The 21,098-nt window shown below is 38.5% G+C and overlaps 1 long non-coding RNA gene across 22 annotated transcripts in view; it reads right to left on the reverse strand.

The window, feature by feature from the left end:
• Positions 1-21,098, reverse strand: part of LOC143694134 (uncharacterized) — a 211,466-nt gene that overhangs the window by 85,126 nt on the left and 105,242 nt on the right. For 17 of the 22 annotated variants that reach the window (XR_013182390.1, XR_013182386.1, XR_013182376.1 and 14 more), the window contains one exon: positions 1,083-1,142. The exons of 2 other annotated variants lie outside the window; for them this stretch is intronic. This is a non-coding gene — a long non-coding RNA (uncharacterized LOC143694134). Of the gene's footprint in view, positions 1-1,082; positions 1,143-8,002; positions 9,525-15,207; positions 15,883-16,458; positions 17,159-21,098 lie in introns of those variants that run through there. 3 more of the 22 variants (XR_013182391.1, XR_013182393.1, XR_013182394.1) reach the window with 3 other exon arrangements.

Raw genomic sequence — 21,098 nt, forward strand, 5'->3', positions numbered from 1 at the left:
GCATATCACAGAGTAACAACAATTAGAAAGTAACTCGGTTCAACCCCCGAATTCTTGCATGGGGATAGAAGGAAGGAGAGGAAGAAAGAACCATGTGTGAGAGCAGACACTGCAATCAATGTTTTTATGAACATATTAAGATGATGTGATGAACACAGGAGGTCAACTTAGAGAAGATATTTTTTCTTTCTGTTTCTTCCTCTGAGTTTAGGCATATGATGTTGACAAACATCATCTAATTCATTTTCCCTTCATAGGTCAATCCCACCATGTCTTTGTACCAAAGGTGATAGAAACCAGATGGAATTGCCCACTTGAATATATAGATATGCATAGTACATGCATGTTTACACACAGACACATTAATTTAACCCCAATAAAAATAATCTTATCAACTTCCAGAACTTCATCAAGATAATCTTGTATTTAGGTTTGAATGTATATATCAAACTCTTCAGAAATGTTGGCAAGCACTTTGTCCTCTCTGTTCCCCAAAACAATATAGTACAGTCTGCTATGGGGCCTGCGCTTGTCCATCCCATGGAAATGAAGAAGCTGACATATATTACAGAAATATTCCAAGCATTGTAATTTTCCTATCCTCACAAACTTATATTGCTAGAAACCAGATTTTTTTGTTGGAATTTGCAAATAAACCAGCACCTGCCACAGCAATCTAATGACCTGAAGGAATTCTTACACAATCAATCCTTTTGACTTTTATTGTAGCAATCAGTGAAGTGTTTCAGTATCCTGTGGCATATTAGTCTAATGTTCTTTTCAGCATGCAGATTATTTAGACCAAAGATCATGGTTTCGGTTATAAATCACATAATAAACTTGGGATACAACTGGAAAAATATAATGAAAAAAATTAACTAACATGAAGCACCAGAAAGAATCAGTAGGGAAAAGATAAATGGTTGTCAGTAGGAATATTAGGCATGTGTGCCTATGGGTAGATAAACACCAAGCAGATTGCTTGTTTAAACATTCTTTATTTTTCTTGAGTTTTTGCCTGACGGGGACTGAATTTCTCTCAAGAGGAATTGTAATGAATGTATTTGGCATAGCAGTGTTACCTGCTTGGGGTAGTTCTTCTGCATGAAAACCATTCCAATTATCATTCCAAGATGATGTTCCTTTAAAACAAATATGAATAGTATTTGTGAATTCAAACAAATCTTTGCAAAAAGAAATTTGAGCAGAATCTCTTAATAAAGAAAAAAACACACAAAAAATCCGTAGTTATTTCACAAGAATAATGATTTCTTAATATAAAAATTCTCTTTTCTTTATCCCAAAACTGTAGTTTCTCGAGGTGGAGAAAAACAAACAAACAAACAAAAAACATTTAACACTGAAAAACCACAAAGGACTGCAAGGATTTCAGTAAAGAGTAAGTTTATGAAGTGAATGCATCTAGAAAGTAATATTGGGACCTAAGTTACCCAATAATCTTTTTGGATGAGTACCTGGGGAATTAAAATTAGTCATTGCTTAATTTACTACCAAAATATGAAATGCACGCCTGTCCATTCTACTAAAACAGCTTTAGCACTCACAAATATAAAAAGACATGTGTAGCATGCAAACCCCTTTTGCAGCTGAAATTAAAGATAATATTGTTTGACTGGCAGAATATATTTATAAACCCTATTAATTCTTAATCTGTGTGCACATCTAGTGTCCTTATCTGGCATTCCATGCAGTCTGCCCATGGTGTCTTTGTGCCAGGGCCATTCACCTGCCATTCATTCCTGCAGAGAACATTGCAGAGTCAATCTTTCAACAAGTTTTTTTTTTATTTTCTTGTCCCCAAAATGTAATTTTCAGCTAAATAACACAAGTTGCTTACTATTTTTGCAGAAGCATTATCTTGCACAGAGTAAATAGAAACTCTGGGGTAGATTGCCTAGCTGGAATTCTTCCATGGAAGTTAAAAATGTCATTTAAAAGGGCAAAGTTGGGGTTTTGCTTTCTGCTTGCCAAATCTAGGTCAGTCTTTGCCAAATTTTCTCCAGGTGGAATAAGATGAGAATATTCTGCCAATTTGTTTCAGGGAGACAGGCCTCTGAGGATGGTCTCCCCTGGTCAGGACAAATCAAGACCTTGGGTTGAAGGAAAAAGCTTTCTTGGGGAAAAAATAAAGACAGGGTATCCACAGCAGGTGTTTGCATTAGATGCTGAGACAGTGTCTCTGTGTCAACATCTCCTCTCATTCCAAGAGGTCTCACAAGCACAAAGCAAGGGAACAGTGTTGGAGTTGGTTTTGTGTCCTGTGTGCAGTGTGGCCATCAGAGCAGCACTATGTTTGACTGCTCTGCCAAGAGAACAACCCCAGAGCCAACCTGACAACCTTCATTTTGAGGATAGCAGGTGTGCTAGAAGGGCAAAAGAGTGAGAGCTGTGGGCTCATCTGGATGTCTCTCTGCCTTGTAGGAGTGGAGGGTGAGAGAGAAGATTTCCCTGGTCTTTATAAGGATTATTGCTTCCTCTCTCATTCAAATGTTTCCTCTGTTGAAAGAACTGTGAGGTGAGAAACAGTTGAGACCACAGCAGGGTGTGATTCTGGATGCTGAAGCATGTTGCTGCTGCCTCTTATGGTAGAGATCTTGTCTGGGCATTTGAATGACGTTGAGGCTTATTGCCTGCAGCAGGATTTAGGCTCTTCCAGGCTGGACATACAGGGTGAAGCTTGTAGGGATTTTTGTCATTAAAGTGAGGCTCAGCAGCTTCCTGATGAGGGAATATAAATCTTTTGTTTCTAGAGTCAGAGGAAAGTAATAATGTGGAGACAATGCTGAAGAAGGCAAGGAACCTAAATCCCAGAACACATTTGCAAAAATGGATTTCAAACTATCACTGTCACATGTAATTCTGAGATTCATATGGCACAAAACTCAGCTCTCCCAGGTTAATGCATATATATGTGTAGAGAGGGAGTTTTAAGTAGTTTATTTGCTAAAAATATAGACAAACCTTTAAATATTTCCTCCTAAATATGACAAAAAAACCCACTTAGTTTGATTAGGCAATCCTGCCTAAGCTCAGCAGTGCTTAAGATTCTCTATGGATAAAAAAAATCACAAAATAATCAAGGCTGACGAGGACCACTGGAGTACTCTAGTTCAAGATCTTTCTCAAAGCAGGGTCAGTTCTGAGATCACAACAGGTTGGCTGAGGTCTTCCATCAGCTGGATCTTGAAACCTTCAGTATGAGTGAGGAGCTTCTCAGACACTGTCCACCTGGAGAAATAGCTTCTCCCTGTATCTAGCCTGAAACTCTTCTGTTTCAATTTATGCCTCTTCCCCTGCCTTGCAAGTCTGTGAAGGGCCCAGCTCCACCTTCTTGATTACCTGCTTATAGATATACAGGGGAGACATTCTTCTCCAGGTTAATCAAGCCCAAGTCCTTCAGCCTCCCCTCTGTATTTTTTTCCAGTAAGTATATCTGAGACTTCTGTGCCCTAATAAACATCATCAGAATTGACCAGTGTGCTCAGAAATCATTAAAGGGAGCCAATGAAGAAAACTTCAGATGAGCAGAATGGGACAAATCCTTTTAGAAAGCTAGCTTGCACATAAAAAAGAGGGAATAAAAAGGATCTTCTCTAGATAACATTGCAAGGCTATTCAAAAAAGATGAATCAGATCAGATCTGAAGCTTCTAAAAATTCTGGGCAGTGCTTAAGAAGCACCATGAAGAGAGAAAGAAAGCAAAACAGCATGTCAAAACAGAGCTATGGGAATATAATCTGCTCGACCCTGAAGCAGTCATTTTGATAAAAGCCCAACTAAAAATGTTTTCATGGAAGCTAACTTTAGCGTAGTGAGGATAATCACCTCTGCAGTCACCAGAGAGAACAGGATCACATAATGGTCCTGCATGCTTCACTGCTCCTGCCCAGGCTATAGAAGCAGTCTGGTGGCATGAGCCTGAGCAGGCTAAGTCAGCCTTCATGAATGCCCTACAAAAAGTCTGCCTGCACAGTTATGATGTTAGGTAAGCTGCATCCACTGACAGCAGATTTTCCTGGCAGCCCAGTGGGCTGAAAACCATTGGCAGCAGAAGACTTTGCTTTAGCAGAGCTCCTTCCTTTCACAAATGCTGAGTTCGGGTGCCTGTGACTGCCGTTTCTTTTCCCCGTCTCAAACATGTGTGAAGCGGATTGCGGGTAGGAGAAGCTGTGTTGCAGGTATCTCCTCCCACATGCAGCTATTTGGAGCAGACTGTGGAGAGAGCATAGGCACCATTTTGAGATGGGGAAGAAAGCAAATGAAAAGCAGATTGCCCAGACCTGTTATATCACACACCAGGCAAATGAGGCAGTGCCCAGGTATCATTTGAGAAATCCCTGGCTCCTTGTCAGATGTGCTCTTTTTTCACGGTACTGCAGCTTCATATACAAGCTCTGACAGTACAGGCAAAGCAACTTGATGTCAAATAAAAACTAAACGGACTCGCAGCAGCACCAGCAGCAGGTCTTTCATCAGTGTCAGCGTACAAACAATACTTTAATGAGTTCAGACATGCCTTGGCTCTTCTACAGCAGTATTGACTGAACTTCTCTTTTAATCAAATAAATGCAATATACAGAGAGAATTAGCTTCATGCAAAGCCTTGAACAAACACCAAAGAAATCCTCCTACCTCAGCCCGCACAATCATTCTGATAAACTAGCTCTTCTTTTCTTATTAAACAGATAAAGCTTTCAAACACTTCACAGTCATTCTTCCTTTAGTGGCAAAGGATTTCATGTGCCACTGTTACTTCAATGATGATAATACAGCAGAGTTAGCCTTATTTACCGGCTTTGATATTCAGTTACTTTCTCCTGGCTGTCTTTGGAAGACCTGAGTGCGCTTCCAGGAGGTAGGCAGGTGCATATAGGTAAGTAGATATATACAGTGAATATATACAGAGATTAGTCAAAGGATTTCAGTTTTTTAGAGCGGAAAGGAAGATTATCCATGACAAGTGCAAATACACACGTATACATCTGAGTGTGGTTTTTGCATCACAGATTTGATTCAGTCACGCCTCCTGTTCTTGAAATAGTTTCTTTCCTGATGGGTCGCTTACAACTGTTTATATGCCTAAAACGCTCTTTTGCAAGTTGCTTGGGTTTTTTTAAGTGCAGCTTGGGGCATATTTGGATTTTTTTTATGGCATTGAAACAACATCCTTCAGCTGAATCAGTCCATACCCGTGGAGGTCTTTGCTGGTTCACTCGTGCACTTGTACACTGTGCTCTTCCTGAGTCGCTTAGTTGTGTGACGTCAACTCCCTGGAGGCTAGCAATGTCATTATCATTACCAGACAAAGACAGTTAGGTAATTCTGTCTGATGGGAGTGCAGATATTGACCTGAACTAATGTATTCTTATTTCCCAGAGAGAGACGCTTATTGTAGCAATGTGACATAGCAGGGTTTGCTAATATTAATCTAAAGGCTGTGTTCTTTTTTAGCAGAGAAAAGCTTTTACATTCACATTCAATTTCATCACTTGACATATCTCTAGTCTACTTGCTAGACTTGAGATTCTTTGGCTGTTTAAAGACAAGTACAAGGTCTTTGTATGTGCCTGTGAAATATTTTTGGCAACTTCTAATTTGCACATCTCTTGACCCTGCAGAGAAAATTGCCAGGCCTGTTCAAAAGGCTTGCTTTCTTCAGGACAGCCTAAGAAAAAATACCTTTAGGGGAAGGAGACTTGTAACAGTGATCACATCTGATGTATCTTGCGACAACACACTATACATATCTTACTCTGTTTTTTCATTGTTGGCTGCTGGCAATGCACTTGGAATAAAAAGTCTTTGCCTTAAAGAAATTGTTATTTGCACATTTTATTGCAATTTCCTTGAAAAGCAGATATATGCTGTGCATATAAGAAGCATTACATAAACAGATTGTAGAAACAGGCACACTTTATAGTCCTTCTGCGGCGTTTTATGATTATTATAACAAATACACATATATGCCAGAAGAACAACTCCTCCTCATGAATGTATGATGAAATTGCTGTCAGTAGAAAACTGGTTAATAAATACTAGAGTGTAACCATTTAGTGATGCAGTTAGGGATTTCATGCAACATGCTAAAATATAAACTTTGGTACATAAATACAAATTACTACTTGCACACTGCAATGATTCTGATTTGTGTTGAAGTCCAAATCATATAACACTCCCTCCAGATGTTAACAAAGCAAAACTAGACAGCCCTGAAAAGGCAATCAGCCTTCCCTGAGATATGTAGCTTTGACAGTGCTATCATCCTCTACTAGCTATAGTGGGAAAATAGCCACAGCAACTGCTCCAGACAAGCAGGCATTGCTGTAGCTGGAAAACACGAGTTTCCAAACACCGATAAACTTGTTATGATTCCATGACAGTCTTCAACACCAAAACATTTTAGTTGTAATACCATATTCTCCATTTGCAGCATGAAGCCTTGAAAAAGCCAAGGGTTTAAGAAAAGATTCAAACAATTTTATCTCTGTTTTAGCCACTACCAATCTGTGTAAGTGCATAGAAGATATAATCTGGCAGTAAGCATTACAGGCAGAAGATAATTAAAAATAAACTATCTGTAAATAGAATATTGCCTCAAGTCATCGAGCTCTATTTCTTTTATTGAAATGCTGTGTAATGAAAGGTACATGCAAAGTACATTTTCAAAAGAAGGGTTACTGGGTTTACTTTTCTTTGTCCAGAAAACTTCAGAAGTAAAGCTGTAAATCAATGGTTGACTTAATATTTACCAGGTACATAGTATATCCCCCAGAGGCTAGACCACAAATGTCTTTTGATCCCAAGCATAGCAATAAAAACTATGAAGCCACAGACACTTTGTCTGAGCCTGCCTTTCTACCCAAAAGTAAGCTTTATCCTTGCAAAAAGGGCTAAGGTCCTTTGCTGAATTATATCTGTTCCCAATGGTTGTGCTGCCTCAAATTTAGAGCCCAAATCTGAGGATTTTTCTTAACAAGTTGCTTCCTCCAACTTAACAAAAGGGATGTTTTGCATGGCAAAGGGGACTAACACATTTGATCAACAGAAAAAGTAAAGCCTGCTGCAGCTGCTGACAGATAGGTTGCAAGAGGTTCACATCTCCAAATCAATGTACCCTCATATCACGTGGAGTGTTATATTTAATAATCAAAGCTAGGATAAAAGCATCACTCTGGGTTTGGAACTTTTAAAAAAACTTTCTATAGTCATGATGTTTACCTATTAACTGCATAGCACTTTCCTGAACAACTCTGTCTTTGAACACTACTGTAAATTTTGACACAACATTTCATGCTACTGTATTCCACAGTCTTTTGCCTTACTTTTTCCCAGCTGTAACAACACTGTACTTTTTGTAACCAACAATGATGCCAACAGCAATGAATCTTCAGTATATTTTCAGTATATTTATTGGCCTTGTACAGGCTTAACTTGATATTTGAAAGTAAGAAAGGTATTACTTTTTGGGGTTTTTTTTTTTGTTTTTTTTTTTGGTTTTGGGGGGTTTTTTGTTTTGTTTTTTGTTTTTTGTTTTTTTTGTAGTTAATACAGAAACCATAATTGATGATTGTGGAGCTGAGCTTCTGTAGCATCCTACAATTGATTCGCTATTAAACTGGCAAAATAAGAAGATAATGTCACCAGCATTTACAGATTTGGCAGCAAAATTCTTGGCACTTCATCCCACTTGGGCTTCATTCAATAGAATTTGCTAAAATGGCTTTGTTTAGGGCAAAAGCTGGTAGAGTGATTTGGTTTAAGTAAAACAAATTCACACTCTTTACCTTAGCCTTTAATATGGTTAAAGGTAATTATATTCCTCCTTTTCTTTTGCTTCAGGATGTCAGGAAACCCCACAAGATAACATTTTTACCTTTAAAAATTTGTATCTAAAGAACAAAGTAGTATATATTGCAGTTAAATTTCCTGTCCTACTAACCAAAATTGTCATTGAAAAAAAGAAAACTCTTTCACTGCTGTGAAATTGGTAGACTATTTTATTCCATGTTTTTTTCAGGTTAGAATAAGAAAAGAAGGTGTCAGCATGCTATTAGTTCTTTGGAGGTAGTATTTCAATAACTGTCAATATAAGATTAAAAATATATCCATACATGTATGTGTATATTCACTCAATAAAGCCTGCTGGGTTTTGACCAATATTGCTATTCACACTGAATTGGAGCCTCACAAAATATGGTATGTGATTAAACCTCTATAAACCATGCAATAAAAAGTGAGGCTAGTGTTAACTTACATTTTTGAAATCTGTGTATACTGATGCTTCCCTGAAGATGGAAATTGTCACCTAGATCTATAGTCTGGCAGTTAAAAAAGCTCTAACACTGCTCTGCTGGAGTGGCAGACCCTTCCTTGGGGAGTTGGTTCAGGCTACCTCCATCTGTTACCTCTCAGCATCTCTGGATCTGTGGAACCCAGCTGAAAACTGAGCAGAAGCAACAGTGCAGGGCTGTTATAGAGGGAGTGGGGATATAGCTACATGGCCTTTTGCAGGCTGAATCTTCCTACACTCATGCTGACTGACTGCACACCAGCTTTTTTCCAAAAGGCACACATCCATGGTTGCTGCTGCAGCTGCTGGAGTCAAGGAGACACACAGCTTTGAGTGATCCCAGTGCAGGGACAAGACATTCTTAAACACTTCAAGGCTTGAATGTGTACTTTCTGGATGAATATTAAAAACACCTCTGGAACAGCAAGTCAGTGCCAATTCAGCTTTGGGGCACCTAATTTCCTCTTATTTACCAACACAGCATTTTTGAACCATACCTGTTATCTACAGTGACTCCTTTTTGTTGCTTACTTGGGTCTGCCAGCCATTCAATTCTCTGGCTCTGAATTAGCCCACTTTTCCTCACTGACCACCTATGTGCAGCTCCCAGTTGCTTTTCCTAAGCTCCTTTCCCTAGCTGTCCCCTTTGCTAATGAATGGGTATCACCAATGTGGCACTTTACAACAGAAAAAGGAGGGGGAGAGGAAGGAAGACCAAAACTGCAATTAAAATAGGTAAGTGGAAATCTTTATTGACAGTGAAAGAATTTAGGGGAGCAAGGATAGGGAATCACAAGAAAAAAACAGCAGTGTGTGATACAGGATTAGGACACGTCTGTGTTATCTTCTTGTTCAGGATTAGGACACGTCCGTGTTATCTTCTTGTTCAGCTCCAGTTTCAGAGTCATATCGAAATTTCTGATCCTCTCCAGGCATCATAATCATTCACTGTGTTACAAGAGTTTCCAGATGTTCAAATAAATAGTACAGTGGTAGAACTTAACTAGGAGATTAGTGTGGGTATTTAAGAAGAATGATGATCTAACAGAAACACCCCCAGGTATGATTCCCTTTCCTCTGTCCTGCATCTGCTTGTACAGTTGAAAACACCCTCTTCACTGTTATCCACCAAACATTATCTTCTTAGCATTGGTTCCTCCACAAAGCTTTTGATGGATGAACTAACTCAAACCTTTAAAGAATAATCAGAAGACTAAAAAAAAAAAAATCCTAAAATCAGTGAGCCTGAAACTTTTTTAAACATGTGAACAAGAAATTTCTTTCAAAATTCTTGGCCTGCCCCTTGCTTTTCATTATTATTTTACATTACAGAATTTGTTTGTTGTTCCCAGCTTCCAAAAGCAAACATTTCAATTAACATTCATATTTTTATTTTTGGGTTATTTCCTTATCTCCCTAGTTGTTCTGCTTCCCTTATTTCTGTGCAATGTGATTGCACATAGATTTATATAATTAATTTTTATTTTCTTCCTTTTCTCTTCTATTTTTTGTATTCTTCATTTTGCTGCTTCACTGCACTTTTCATCTTTCAGTCTTCTAGATTCTTTCCACTGCCATTTGTTTTTGGTTTTATTATTTGTCTTCATTGTTGTTACCTTTAAAATTTTTATTCCTCTTTATTGTGAGTCTTTATGTATGTGTTTGTTTTCTGCTTTCTTGCCTTTACTGTCTCTTCTTGTCATACTTGCAACAGAAATTGTTTGTTCATAACATACTTCTATCAAAATATTGTACAAAGTTGCCAACAGCATTTTGTCTGATCAAAGTGTCAAAAAATTAAAAGTAAGCACTCCAGGCTGTATTACGCGCTTAACTAAGATCCACAGCTCTTATACAAGAAGGCTGATTTTTTTTTAAGCCAATGTTCCTTTCGCCGGTTATGATATCAACTGTGCGGGGGAGAGGGATGTGAAAAGACTTGCTTCATTTCATTTTATACATTTCAGGACTGTGGTTTAACTTTGGTTCACTTTTATTTGTTTCAAGAGGCTGATACAGGAGAGACACAGAGTTTTTCATGACTGTGAGAACCAGATGAATGAAGAGGGTTTAGCATGGTTGGGGAACCAGAAGCACTGATTCCAGAATTTTGGTTCTTAAGATACTGCTGCAGAGTTGCAGAGGAATCCAAAGAGGAGAGGTAATCCAAAGAGGAGGTAACCTCACTGTTTGGAATAAACTTTTCCATTTGATGCTGAAATGATATATTAGTTGTGCTTGAGCTCAGTGTGCAAGTTGGATTGATATTCTTCTAGGGTAGAAACTTATTCTTGTGTACAAGAACAGTCAATACTCACTCTGAGTAAATTAACCACAGTATTTACGACAGTATAGCCCTTTGACCAGCTCTAATTTTCACACTTGAGGTTTTCAGTTGCTGAATCTGGTTATTATTGTGTTAGCTTTAGTACATTGTGATGCTGTCAACTGAAGTTATAAATGAGTTATAAAAGAGCTTTTGCTTCCTGGGAAACTTATCTTTTCAATATTGGATCATAAATTTTACCATTTTACCAGAAAAAAAGGCAGACAATTTCAAATTTTCTTGAAAGCATCATTTATCTTTTTTCTTTGCTTTATGATTAATCACAATATTTTGTCTCACATCTGATTTTTTCCTACAGTTGTATACTCTATAAACTGGTTTGAGTATAACATTGAGCCCATTATGAGGAGGAGACTGGATTAAATTCCTTTCAACATGAATTTTTCTGTGATTCCTTGATTTTATGCATTTTTAAAATTCAAAAACTGTTTAAAGATGGAAAAAAACCAAAATATTACAGACCTGGAAAGAGAATATTTTTAAGTTATGAAATAGCTTTTCTGAAGCTTCAGTGAAATAAGCAAATTCATCTAACCAGTATTGATTTCATTAAAATCATATTTTCCAATAGGAAGGTATCATTAGGAGCAAACACATATACTATTTACCAGAGTCTTCCAGTTTTATTGCAGCATATGTAACCTGGGAAGCTGGAACCATTACTTCTTCAGTTCAAGGATTGTTAGTCTTGCTAAGTTTATGCTCTCTCCACATTCATAGCTCTTAGCAGTGTTGCCTGTCCCTGGTATATCTGCCAGGTAAAGATACGAGTGCACAACAAATAATGCTCATGTATACATACTCAATTCAGGATATATTCTGCATTTACCAGCTTCATAGAAGCAAAATCAGCCACTTCCGTTAGTACTTCATAAACAATGTCAGCTGCATATTATGTATGCATAGTTTGATCTAAGTGCAGCTCCCATGGGATTTACCTCACTAGAACAGGATCTACCTAAGAGGTAGCAACATAATGAACCATAGTGCAAAGACCTCAATGAACCAGATTTGCAGAAATTTGTTGTTTTGCACATTAAAAGCCTGAACCAATATAATCAGTGATGAGGAAATTTGAAAAAAATAAAAGCTTATTCTAATCCAAAGATCATCCAAGTGTGTCAATATCGTTTTGTAAATATCTCACTCTCATTTTCTTGTGAAATTGCTACATTTCTGCAAAATGGAGATTTAGTATTTCTAAAGACTGTTCCCCTAATATTGAGATTAATTTCGTTTCCTGGGTGAAAGTTCAGTTCAGTGTTGATCTTATTCAAAACGCCTAACACATATCCTGATAAATTAAAGTGATTGTGCATGAAAAAAATCTCTACTGCAAGGAAAAAGTACAAAAAAAAAAAGAGAGAAAGAGAGATTCTGCTCAGCATTTGCAGGATCTCTAGGCTTATAATTTATCCGAGTGGCATAGAGGGTGACCTGAAGATTAGCAAATTCATGGCACATTCAAAAGAAAGCTGAACATATTTCAGAGTATGGTCCTCATTGTTGATGAGGAGACCTCAGGTCAAAATGATCTATGAAGAACACTTGTTCCACTGACAACTCTAAAATGGAAAACCAAGAATGAAATTATATCATCTCTGAAGAGACTCCACTAAAGTGTCCCACATAATAATAAAAAAGGACAAACTAATATTGAAGATTAAGTGATAAACCCACATTGCCTTTCAATTTCTAGTGCATATAAGCTTTGCAATCGGTTTAATGGAAGGATATGCTGGAGGGCATGGAATTATGCCAGAATAGGGTCTCTCACATTATGTGAAATTTCCCTGTACTATTTTTATCTTAATTGTATTTTACACCTAAATCACCAGCGTTCTGCTGCAGTGTCATGCTGATGTTTAAGTTGACAAACATGTCAAACCAGACTGCCACAACACAAGTGAAGCCTTGAGGCTCCATAGAGGACAAACTGAACCATCCGAGTGCTCTTAGTAAAGGCAGAAGTAAAGAAAAAGCTTTTATTTCTTTACTTAGGGTTCAGAGGGCAGAACTACTCCAAAGTTAAACTTGTAATTAATTCTTCAAAGAATCAGATAAGTGCCTCTCTCGGAACTGAAACTTCCAATCAAATTCAAAGGCAGCATCCTTCTGTCACTTTATTTCAAGGCATACCAACTTTGCTAGATGCCTCCTAATTAAGAGTTCTTCTAGGCTCCTGTGTCTTCAGCCTATGCCCATTGTATGTAGGTTGGTGCCCAGCCCACTCTCCTCACCTGCTGAAGACCCCACTGTAGCAGAGGTATCAGTACACTTGCAAAGTAAGGAAGGGAACCATTTCCTTACAGCTGAGGCAGCAGAGGTAGATGTTTTCTGTGGCAGAACAGGTAGGAAACATTGCACTAAATACTACAGAATCCTTAACTTGAGGGAAGTCCAACCCACATATCCAAGAGAATAGCATGAATGAGCCTGATAGGATGACAACTGCCATGGACAGCATGCTGACTTCCTGCACTGCATTGCAAGAAACTTGAGTGGCATCATTAAGGGAAAAGAATATGCAGCAAGGAATATTAGGGGTAATGGTTTTTGATAATCCTGGGCAGTAATCCTCACCCTCTTACTAGCCAATGGGTAAAAAACTCTAAAGAAGTTTTCACAACAAGAGCTGGGGCCAGAAATCTACTTTTCAAGTTGTACACCTTATTTTAGCATTCAAAACTATTTGCTTATACGCTCCTCTCTGGTTTATGGTATCTGGTATTTATCCACACCCACTGTCTGAGTTTATTGTAGCTCAAAGTCTGGTCTTGCCTGACCACCTTGCAGGCTGATCCTCAAGGTAATGTCTAGGGAAAAGGAAGCTGAAGCCAAAGATTTCTCTAATCTCAGGGGAAAAGAAAAAAAACCAAAACAAAAAAACAAAAACAAACAAACAAAAAACCAAAACAAAACAAAACAAAACAAAACACTACATTATCTGTAGCTGGAGAACTGATCAAAACATCCTGAAGGCCTAAATCCGAGGCCTAAGTCACAAGAATTAACAGTATTTCAGATATTTCTCTTAAAATTTTGTTAGTCAACTAGAGTTGACTAACTCTAGGCATCGACAAGTTGCATGTTGCGAAGCAAAGAGAAGAGCCAGAGTCTCCCATGAAGTCTGTAGAAACCTCAGATTCCTCAATTAAAATTTAGGACTCTTTTATGGGACTGATAGGACTGACACCTGAAACTTAAGAGATATCACAGGTGATTGTTAGATAATTTGTCATCTAGTGGAATGTTTCTTTTAGGATTCTGCCCAAGCAGAAGACACCAATTAAAATTTGGTGCCTGCAACATTGTAGGTGCTTTGCAAATCCCACCAGGTCCATCTATCAGCACCAAAGATGCCTTTGTAACTTTGACCATGGGTCTGTATTAGATGACAAAAACTTTGCTAATGTCCAGGCCCATTGAAATAGATTAAAAATCAGAATTGTTCATAATAAGTCCCAGTTAAACTCACTAAGGAAGACACACGTGCTTACTGGTTTTATTTGGTTGAAAACACAAAGTATCTTTTTGTCCAGAAAAATGCATGAGACTCTCCATAGAAATAAACATAGCATCTGAAACATTGTCTTTTTGCTGTGCTTTTACACCACCCTGAAGCAAGCACTGGTGTGGAAAAGGAAGGATGCCTGGGACTTCCTTTACAGAAGTTTCTGATTGGCTGTTCCACCTGCCCACCAGCAATTACCATAACTTTAAGAAGCCTTCAGGGGTTTAAGACTCTCCTATTTTCCCACTGAGTTCAACATCTTGCTGTGAGACCTAAGGCACCACAAGAAGGGCAAATGGCACAAAATTATTCCAGCAGCTGGCAGTATGTGCACAATGGGGTATTCTCTCAGGAGCTGATAGCTTCTTCATGCCATAAGGTGGCAGAAAGAGAGATGCATTCCCTAGTAGCTGTAAACACTTATATATGAGTCTAAAGAGATCTGTTTGTGGATGTTTGTGTCAATAAAGGGAGATCTCTGAAAAGTCTACGGAGTGTGAACTTCAAGGCAATGTATGCAGGACCAGATGAACATTTAAATTATGGTAACCAAGAACATGTAATGTCTCTGTTGTCATCTTTTTACATTGAAAATTTCTGCAACTGAAAATGGAGATATATCCCAAATACAGAGCTCCACATTTCTTACCTTGTGTTATCCATTCTAGTTCTGAAACCCTGTGTGTTTCACTGGCTGGACTATAACATAGCTTTGAGTTTTGGGTGTTCTGTTTGAGGGGAGTAAGGGAGAAAATTGTGAGTTTTTTGCTTTAATGACAAGTTTACCTCTTAGCCTTCTGCACCATCCTCTGCTGGTTTGCTGTTTCAGTAATTTATCTCCCTTGTCATCTTGCACATTCACCAGTGCAGGATTGATGTCATAAAATTTAAGGGCACTAGTTCACTTGCTCAGCTGGAGCACAGATTTTACAGGAAGAGTAAAGCTAGTATAGATATCTAAGAGCTGAATAATAAAATGTCCCTTCATCTATGTATTTAATTAGCTGCTTTCCTCATGATTACAAAGATCAGTACCAGAAAGAGAGGAGCTTTTAGGTCTCAGCAGGTTAACCCCACACCAGAGGATTAGACAGGACCCAAACTGTGATGCTTAGTGTTCTCAATTCCAGGACAGAACTGGCATTCAGTATTCATCTATTCTGCTCTGCAGTGAGGTGAGACGTTTGTGGAACTGAAAGCTCTGAGTAATTAAAAAACACACAAACAGAAACAAAACAAACAAAAAACATGGAATAATTTTGGATGCATTTTCACAGATTGCTGTGTTAAAAAAAAGGCAAATATGAATATGTAATAAATGATAAATTCTTTCCTCCTCCTTGTTATCACTGGCAACTATATTGCTTTGTCATACAACTGCTGCAAAGGCTAATCCTCCACACTTGGAAAATCTTCTTATTCCAACTGCCATGGCCCTGCTGAAGCCAGGGCTTATGTCCCTAAAAATAGGAGCAGGATTACTTAGGTTGCAGTTCACTGAAGTAGTTTAAAGGTTTTCAGATGTGGAGCAAGGAGAGAAAAAATTATTATTCTAAACTATCAGGGCTCAAAATTACCATTTTAATCAACTTTAATTAAAGACTACATACAGTCCCTGTACAAAGGCTTCCAGCATGAATGAATTACTATCCCATCATGAAAAGGAACCACCAGTAGGCACTTATTTAAACTCCTTACCTCAAACATTTCATATCTGCCTCAGAACCTCTTGGCTTTAGTTTATTGATTTCAACCTTACAGTGCTGAGTAGGGGCTTTAAGAAGGATTTAGGCACTTGCACCCACAATTGCAATTCCAGCAATCCCTACTTACCTATGGCCTAACCCTGGGCCATTTAGAGAAAAATAAGGTCAGGGTGATGTTAAGGGCAGCCAAAGTCAAAGATTTACCTTTTCTGAGCAGGCAGGAAACTGAGTCTCAGATGTATGCTAGGGACAAATGAAAAAGAACAAACTAGAGGCAGAAGTGAGTCCAAAAGTTCAATAGAAGGTATCTGAACATGAAAACAGAGCAAAGAATCCAAGAATTTGGAAATGTTTAGGAAGTGAAAAGATGTTACTGGGTATATTCTACTTTGAGAAGTGAAGGGGGAAGAGATTAAAATTTGTATGGACTAAGCCATCACCAGGCTTTAGGCCAGGTCTCTACCACTCATGCCTAAGCCCTGCTTAGATTCAGAAACTGGGCCTTCCTCTACCTAGCATTCTTCTACTTATTTTACTTGTTTAAATGTGAGGTCTATTCCTCTATACTTGTTTAATGTGAGGTCTATTCCTCTCTCCCTATTCTGGGAGGCTTGGCTGGGGTGTTTCTAAAACAATCTAACAAGAAACAATTCCTTTCAACAAGTAGTAGGAACCACTCTTTCTTGCACAGGATGCAGGAGAACAAATGCTGCTTTTTTTTTTTAATAGCTTCACTCTAGAAGGTTTTCACCCAGGCAGAAGAACCTGTAGTTCAATTCAATCTTCAGATCCAGGAAAGATGGATCTGAGAATAATGATGGATGGATCTGAGTCTCAACTGTGGGAGCATAGCCTGGTGCAAAGGGCGAGTTATAGTCTTTGACCCTGAGCCTTCTCTCCACGTTCTCTCTCCCCTTTCTCTTCATCCAAGCTGTGTCACTCTATAAAGGGGGTTGCTGAATCAAAAGAAGAGAAGACAACAGGATAAAGAAGTATTCTAGCCCAATGTGTCCAGTGTTAAGACATCAGCTTAGGATGAAAAAACTTAGAGTTTTGGTGTCTCTGTTGCTGGGACAGTTTTTTCTTTAGTATAAAACACAGCAACTGCTCTTTGACACAGAATATTGTGGCTCAGGACATCTCTTAAAGACCCTGAACCTGGGTGCTCAAATCATGCTCTACCTCTTTATCTCCTTTATTTTCCCAGTAAACTTTTATTCATTTTCACTCACCTTACAAAGAAGATGCAATAAGAAATTTCTCATTCCTCAGAGAGTGTCCTGAAAGTCAAATTTTAAATGAAAGTTTCATTCTGAGAAATTTTCTTGGTTTTGGATGTGGATGAGTACCCAACTTTTAGCCCCTTGGGACAGAGTCAGAAAACCCATGCATGCAATCTCATGCTCCCTCCACTGTTTAATGCAATTAGGACATGAAAATATGAGGGAGAAAAGTTTTCTTCTCCTCAAACATCCCAGCAGCCCTGAGAGGATGTCCTGGCATGGTCAGTGCTCCCTGCTCAGCTGGCCAAGCCTACTCACTTCTCTATTTTCCTTCTTCCTTTTATTTTTCAGTCCCTCTCAGATATTTCTTTCTTACATAATTGCACAGAGTTATTGCACAGCAAAGCAGCTCCCCTGCTCAGAGCAGACTGCATTCCCTTCACTGGAAGGTAAGTCTCAGCTTTGTCTCAGGGAAGGAAGCTTACAGGCCCTGGGCTCAAGGAGGCAGAACACTCCTTGCTTCTCTGTCTGTGTGGGAATCAGTGTCCCCTCAGTTTCATTTGTCAGCTTGGTGCTTCTCTGCTGCATAGCCCAAGGTGCCCCTCAGTTGCAATGAAAGTTTTCATGGCAAGGCTTACAACCCCTTGCACAAACTGCACAGGAAGGTGAGGCCCCAAATCCCCTGCTTCCATCTTCTTTCAGGAGACAGGTGCCTACAGGCTAGGCACTCTAGTCACTAAATCACACGTTTTTGGCTTCTGTTCTGTCACATTCTCTCTCCTTAACCTTCAGCATAGGTAAGAGTAGCTGAAAAATATTCCAATGTGCAATAAAATAAGGGGTATTTGTTTTATGTGTTTGGCTGTTGGTTCAGGGTTTCTGCTCAGATACAACTGTGAGTGGGACTTTTTAGTCTCCTTTCTGTTTGCCTTGATTTAACACCAGTATAGACTGTATCTAAAAGAAGCCTTTGGTGGCAAGCAGCAGTGGATGGGGACACCTCTGCTGAGTGAATAGTTGCAAGTACGCTCATTCAGGGGATTGTTTTCCCACTGGCCCAGAAGAGTGAAGGCATTGTGCTCTAACTATAAAAATAAGTTTTATTATTCTTCACAAACCTTGTCTGTCATATCAACCAGCCAAAAAAACAAAAAAAAACAAAAAAACAAAACAAACAAACAAAAAAAAAAAAAGCCAGAGCTCCTCCAGCTAAACCTGAGTTCCTCCAGCTGGACAGATGGTGTTCCTTCCACAGCCAATGTTTCCACCTTCCTCTCTGCTGCACTCCATCTTTCTGCCATGTTTGCGTAATCTGATCCCCACCATAACTGACAGGGCAGTAGGGAAGGTCTCAGTCACTGAAGGGACTGGCTGGAAAATGTAACCCATGGATTGGCAGCAAGGCAGGAATGCTCAACTGGGAACCCAGTAGGCATAAAGATATAAATAGACCCATGCTTTGGTCCAGGTCAGATCTGCTTCAGGAACCCTATCCTTGAGCAGTGAACAAATACATGACTTCAGTTTCCACAGCTATCTGTGCCTGGCAGCTCCCAGGAGCAGGGCCTGTAGAACAAACTCAAATGTATTTTGCCAAAGATTTAGCTAACCTGTCTATGGAAATGCTATAATGCATTAGTATTAAAAAAAACCCTGCTAAGTATTTTAGCAAATAATCTCTTTGCTGTAATTTTAATTAATTCTAGTAACTTCTTTCCTTCAGGTAAAGATTTCTTGAAATTATTTTCTTTGTGTTAATTTCCTTAGATAAATAATGCTAAAGAACTGAGGACACTTTCTAATAAATCAGTGTCATAATAAGAAAGTAGTGATGAGACAGATTTCTTAAAAAGAAACCTTCCTATGTAGAGTTTATCTCATTTATTTCCAAATAAAATATTTTACAAGTTGGACAATGGATAGTAAAGCATTTCTATTACAATTTAGGGAGATATGCCCTCAACATAGCTGAAAGCTCCAGCAGATTAAAAAAAAGAGGGTTTTTTTTTAAATTTTCTTTTTTTTTTTATCCACAAACTTAGCATATATTGTGGATTTTGTGTTTTGATATATCTAAGACTGAATGGAAGTGAAAAATGTTTAATATCTATTTGTTTAGTTCAAACCTCATCCAATTCCAGCTGCTTCATATGGGTCTCCTCCTGTCTTCACCAAACAGATTATTTTGGTTTGACTACATGCAGTATTTGTTATACATTGTGTGACTACAGGAAACATCTCAGGTTTTGTTTCTTTTCCCTGTTCTCCATGTGGTGTTTCTTTTATTTTGGTCATCTAATATTGTTCCCAGTTTTGTCAACCAAGCTGTCTTCTGGGACCTGTTGATGTCATGGTGTTCTGTGACCTTGTTGAACAACAAATTATGGATTCACGCGGGATGGCCAAGTGCTCACAATATAATCTGATGAAGTTTTTCACTTCAATAATTATCTTCTAAAATGCAGTAGCAGATTTCCATTTTCAATCAACAAGCCTCTCAAGCAGGGAATGCAGTTCCTTCAATATTCTGCAGTGTCTAGAGATTGTGCTTAAGACATTTGATACTGAAATCTCCCCTCTATATCTACTAAGGCATCATGAGAAGTGGGTTTTTTTCCTCTCTCTCGTAGCCTTCTACTTCAATTACTCAGGTTTTCCTCATTGACAAACTGCATTGCTGATACTATTCTGACACATGTACTTGAAACATACTCCTTGCATAAGCAGTAGCTCCATTTCAGATGCACACAACTGGCTAAGCAAACATATGTACAAATATATGTACAACCTCTCCTTGTGCCTCCTACATAGTTTATCAGCAGAGGTCATGGGCCAGCCATTGGATCCCTTCGAGGGATCTCTTGCAGCTTTTAGGTCTGATTGTAAAATTACTGTCTGCTTAAAACTTAAAACTCTGCTTAAAATCATTATATGCTTACAGAGGGACATTTGGCAGTGATGGACTCAGTTCTGATATGTACCATAGGTTTCCTGGGTGATTTGCAAGCAATGTATCTTGCCCTGCATTTTTTCCACAATTTTAAAGTGAAAACAAACAACAAAATCAAACAAAGAAAACAACCAAAAAAACCACAACCATATCCCACATAAACTAGGAAGGCCATTCCTATCTATTGTGATAGGGATTTGAACTCTGTGGGAAATACATAGCTTTTGTGCATACTGGCTATGTATTTGCCTACAAAAGGCCAAAACTCTTTCAGAGTCTCCAGATGCCGTTGTAGCACAGACAGTAATTTCTACTGCATACAAAGGATTTTGAACTTCTAAATGGTTAGAATTCTCAGCTTTCACAGGCTGAGAGAGAAGGGGTGAAAAACAAATATTTTAATAAATTTTCCAGATCTTTTCTGATAATTGTTATTTTTAATTTCTAAGACTTTAGCACTATGATAAATACCATGTGTCTTTTTTGTTCTTCCAACTGCTGACAAGAATGGCCAAAATTATGTTTCTGCACACTTAAAATTTCTTTCATCCTACCCCAAAACAGCAGCTAAAATTTGTCCTTTCACTATTTTTTAATCTCTGTGAGCTATCTCAGGCTACATGCTGGGCTAAAGAGTTAATTCTTGGATTCTCAGATGATGGAATGTCTTACACTCTCCTGCTCTTCATTATATTTTCCATACAGTTTTATTCAACATCCACCTATAAACCCACCCTCGCCTTTTTTTCCTTTTTCACACACCCTGCAAATCTGCTGAGAAGTGACTATCTGGTCAACAGGGTCAATCTCCAGCCTGATTCAGAACCAGAAATCATATTATATGCTCTTTTTCAGGAAACATGATCTAATCATGGGACAGAAAGTAGTGCTAGGGGCTATCTAATTTATCACTCTGTCCAAAAGTAAGATTAATTTGTTTTATGATGCTTGAAATAGATGTTTGTTAGCAAATTCTAAGAGATCTCCAATGATGAAACTGTTAGAGTCTTGCCAAGAAATCTCTCCTGCTCTTTGAAGGGATACTAA

This window comes from Agelaius phoeniceus, chromosome 5 (genome assembly GCF_051311805.1).
Source record: "Agelaius phoeniceus isolate bAgePho1 chromosome 5, bAgePho1.hap1, whole genome shotgun sequence".
Taxonomy (NCBI): Eukaryota; Metazoa; Chordata; class Aves; order Passeriformes; family Icteridae; genus Agelaius; species Agelaius phoeniceus.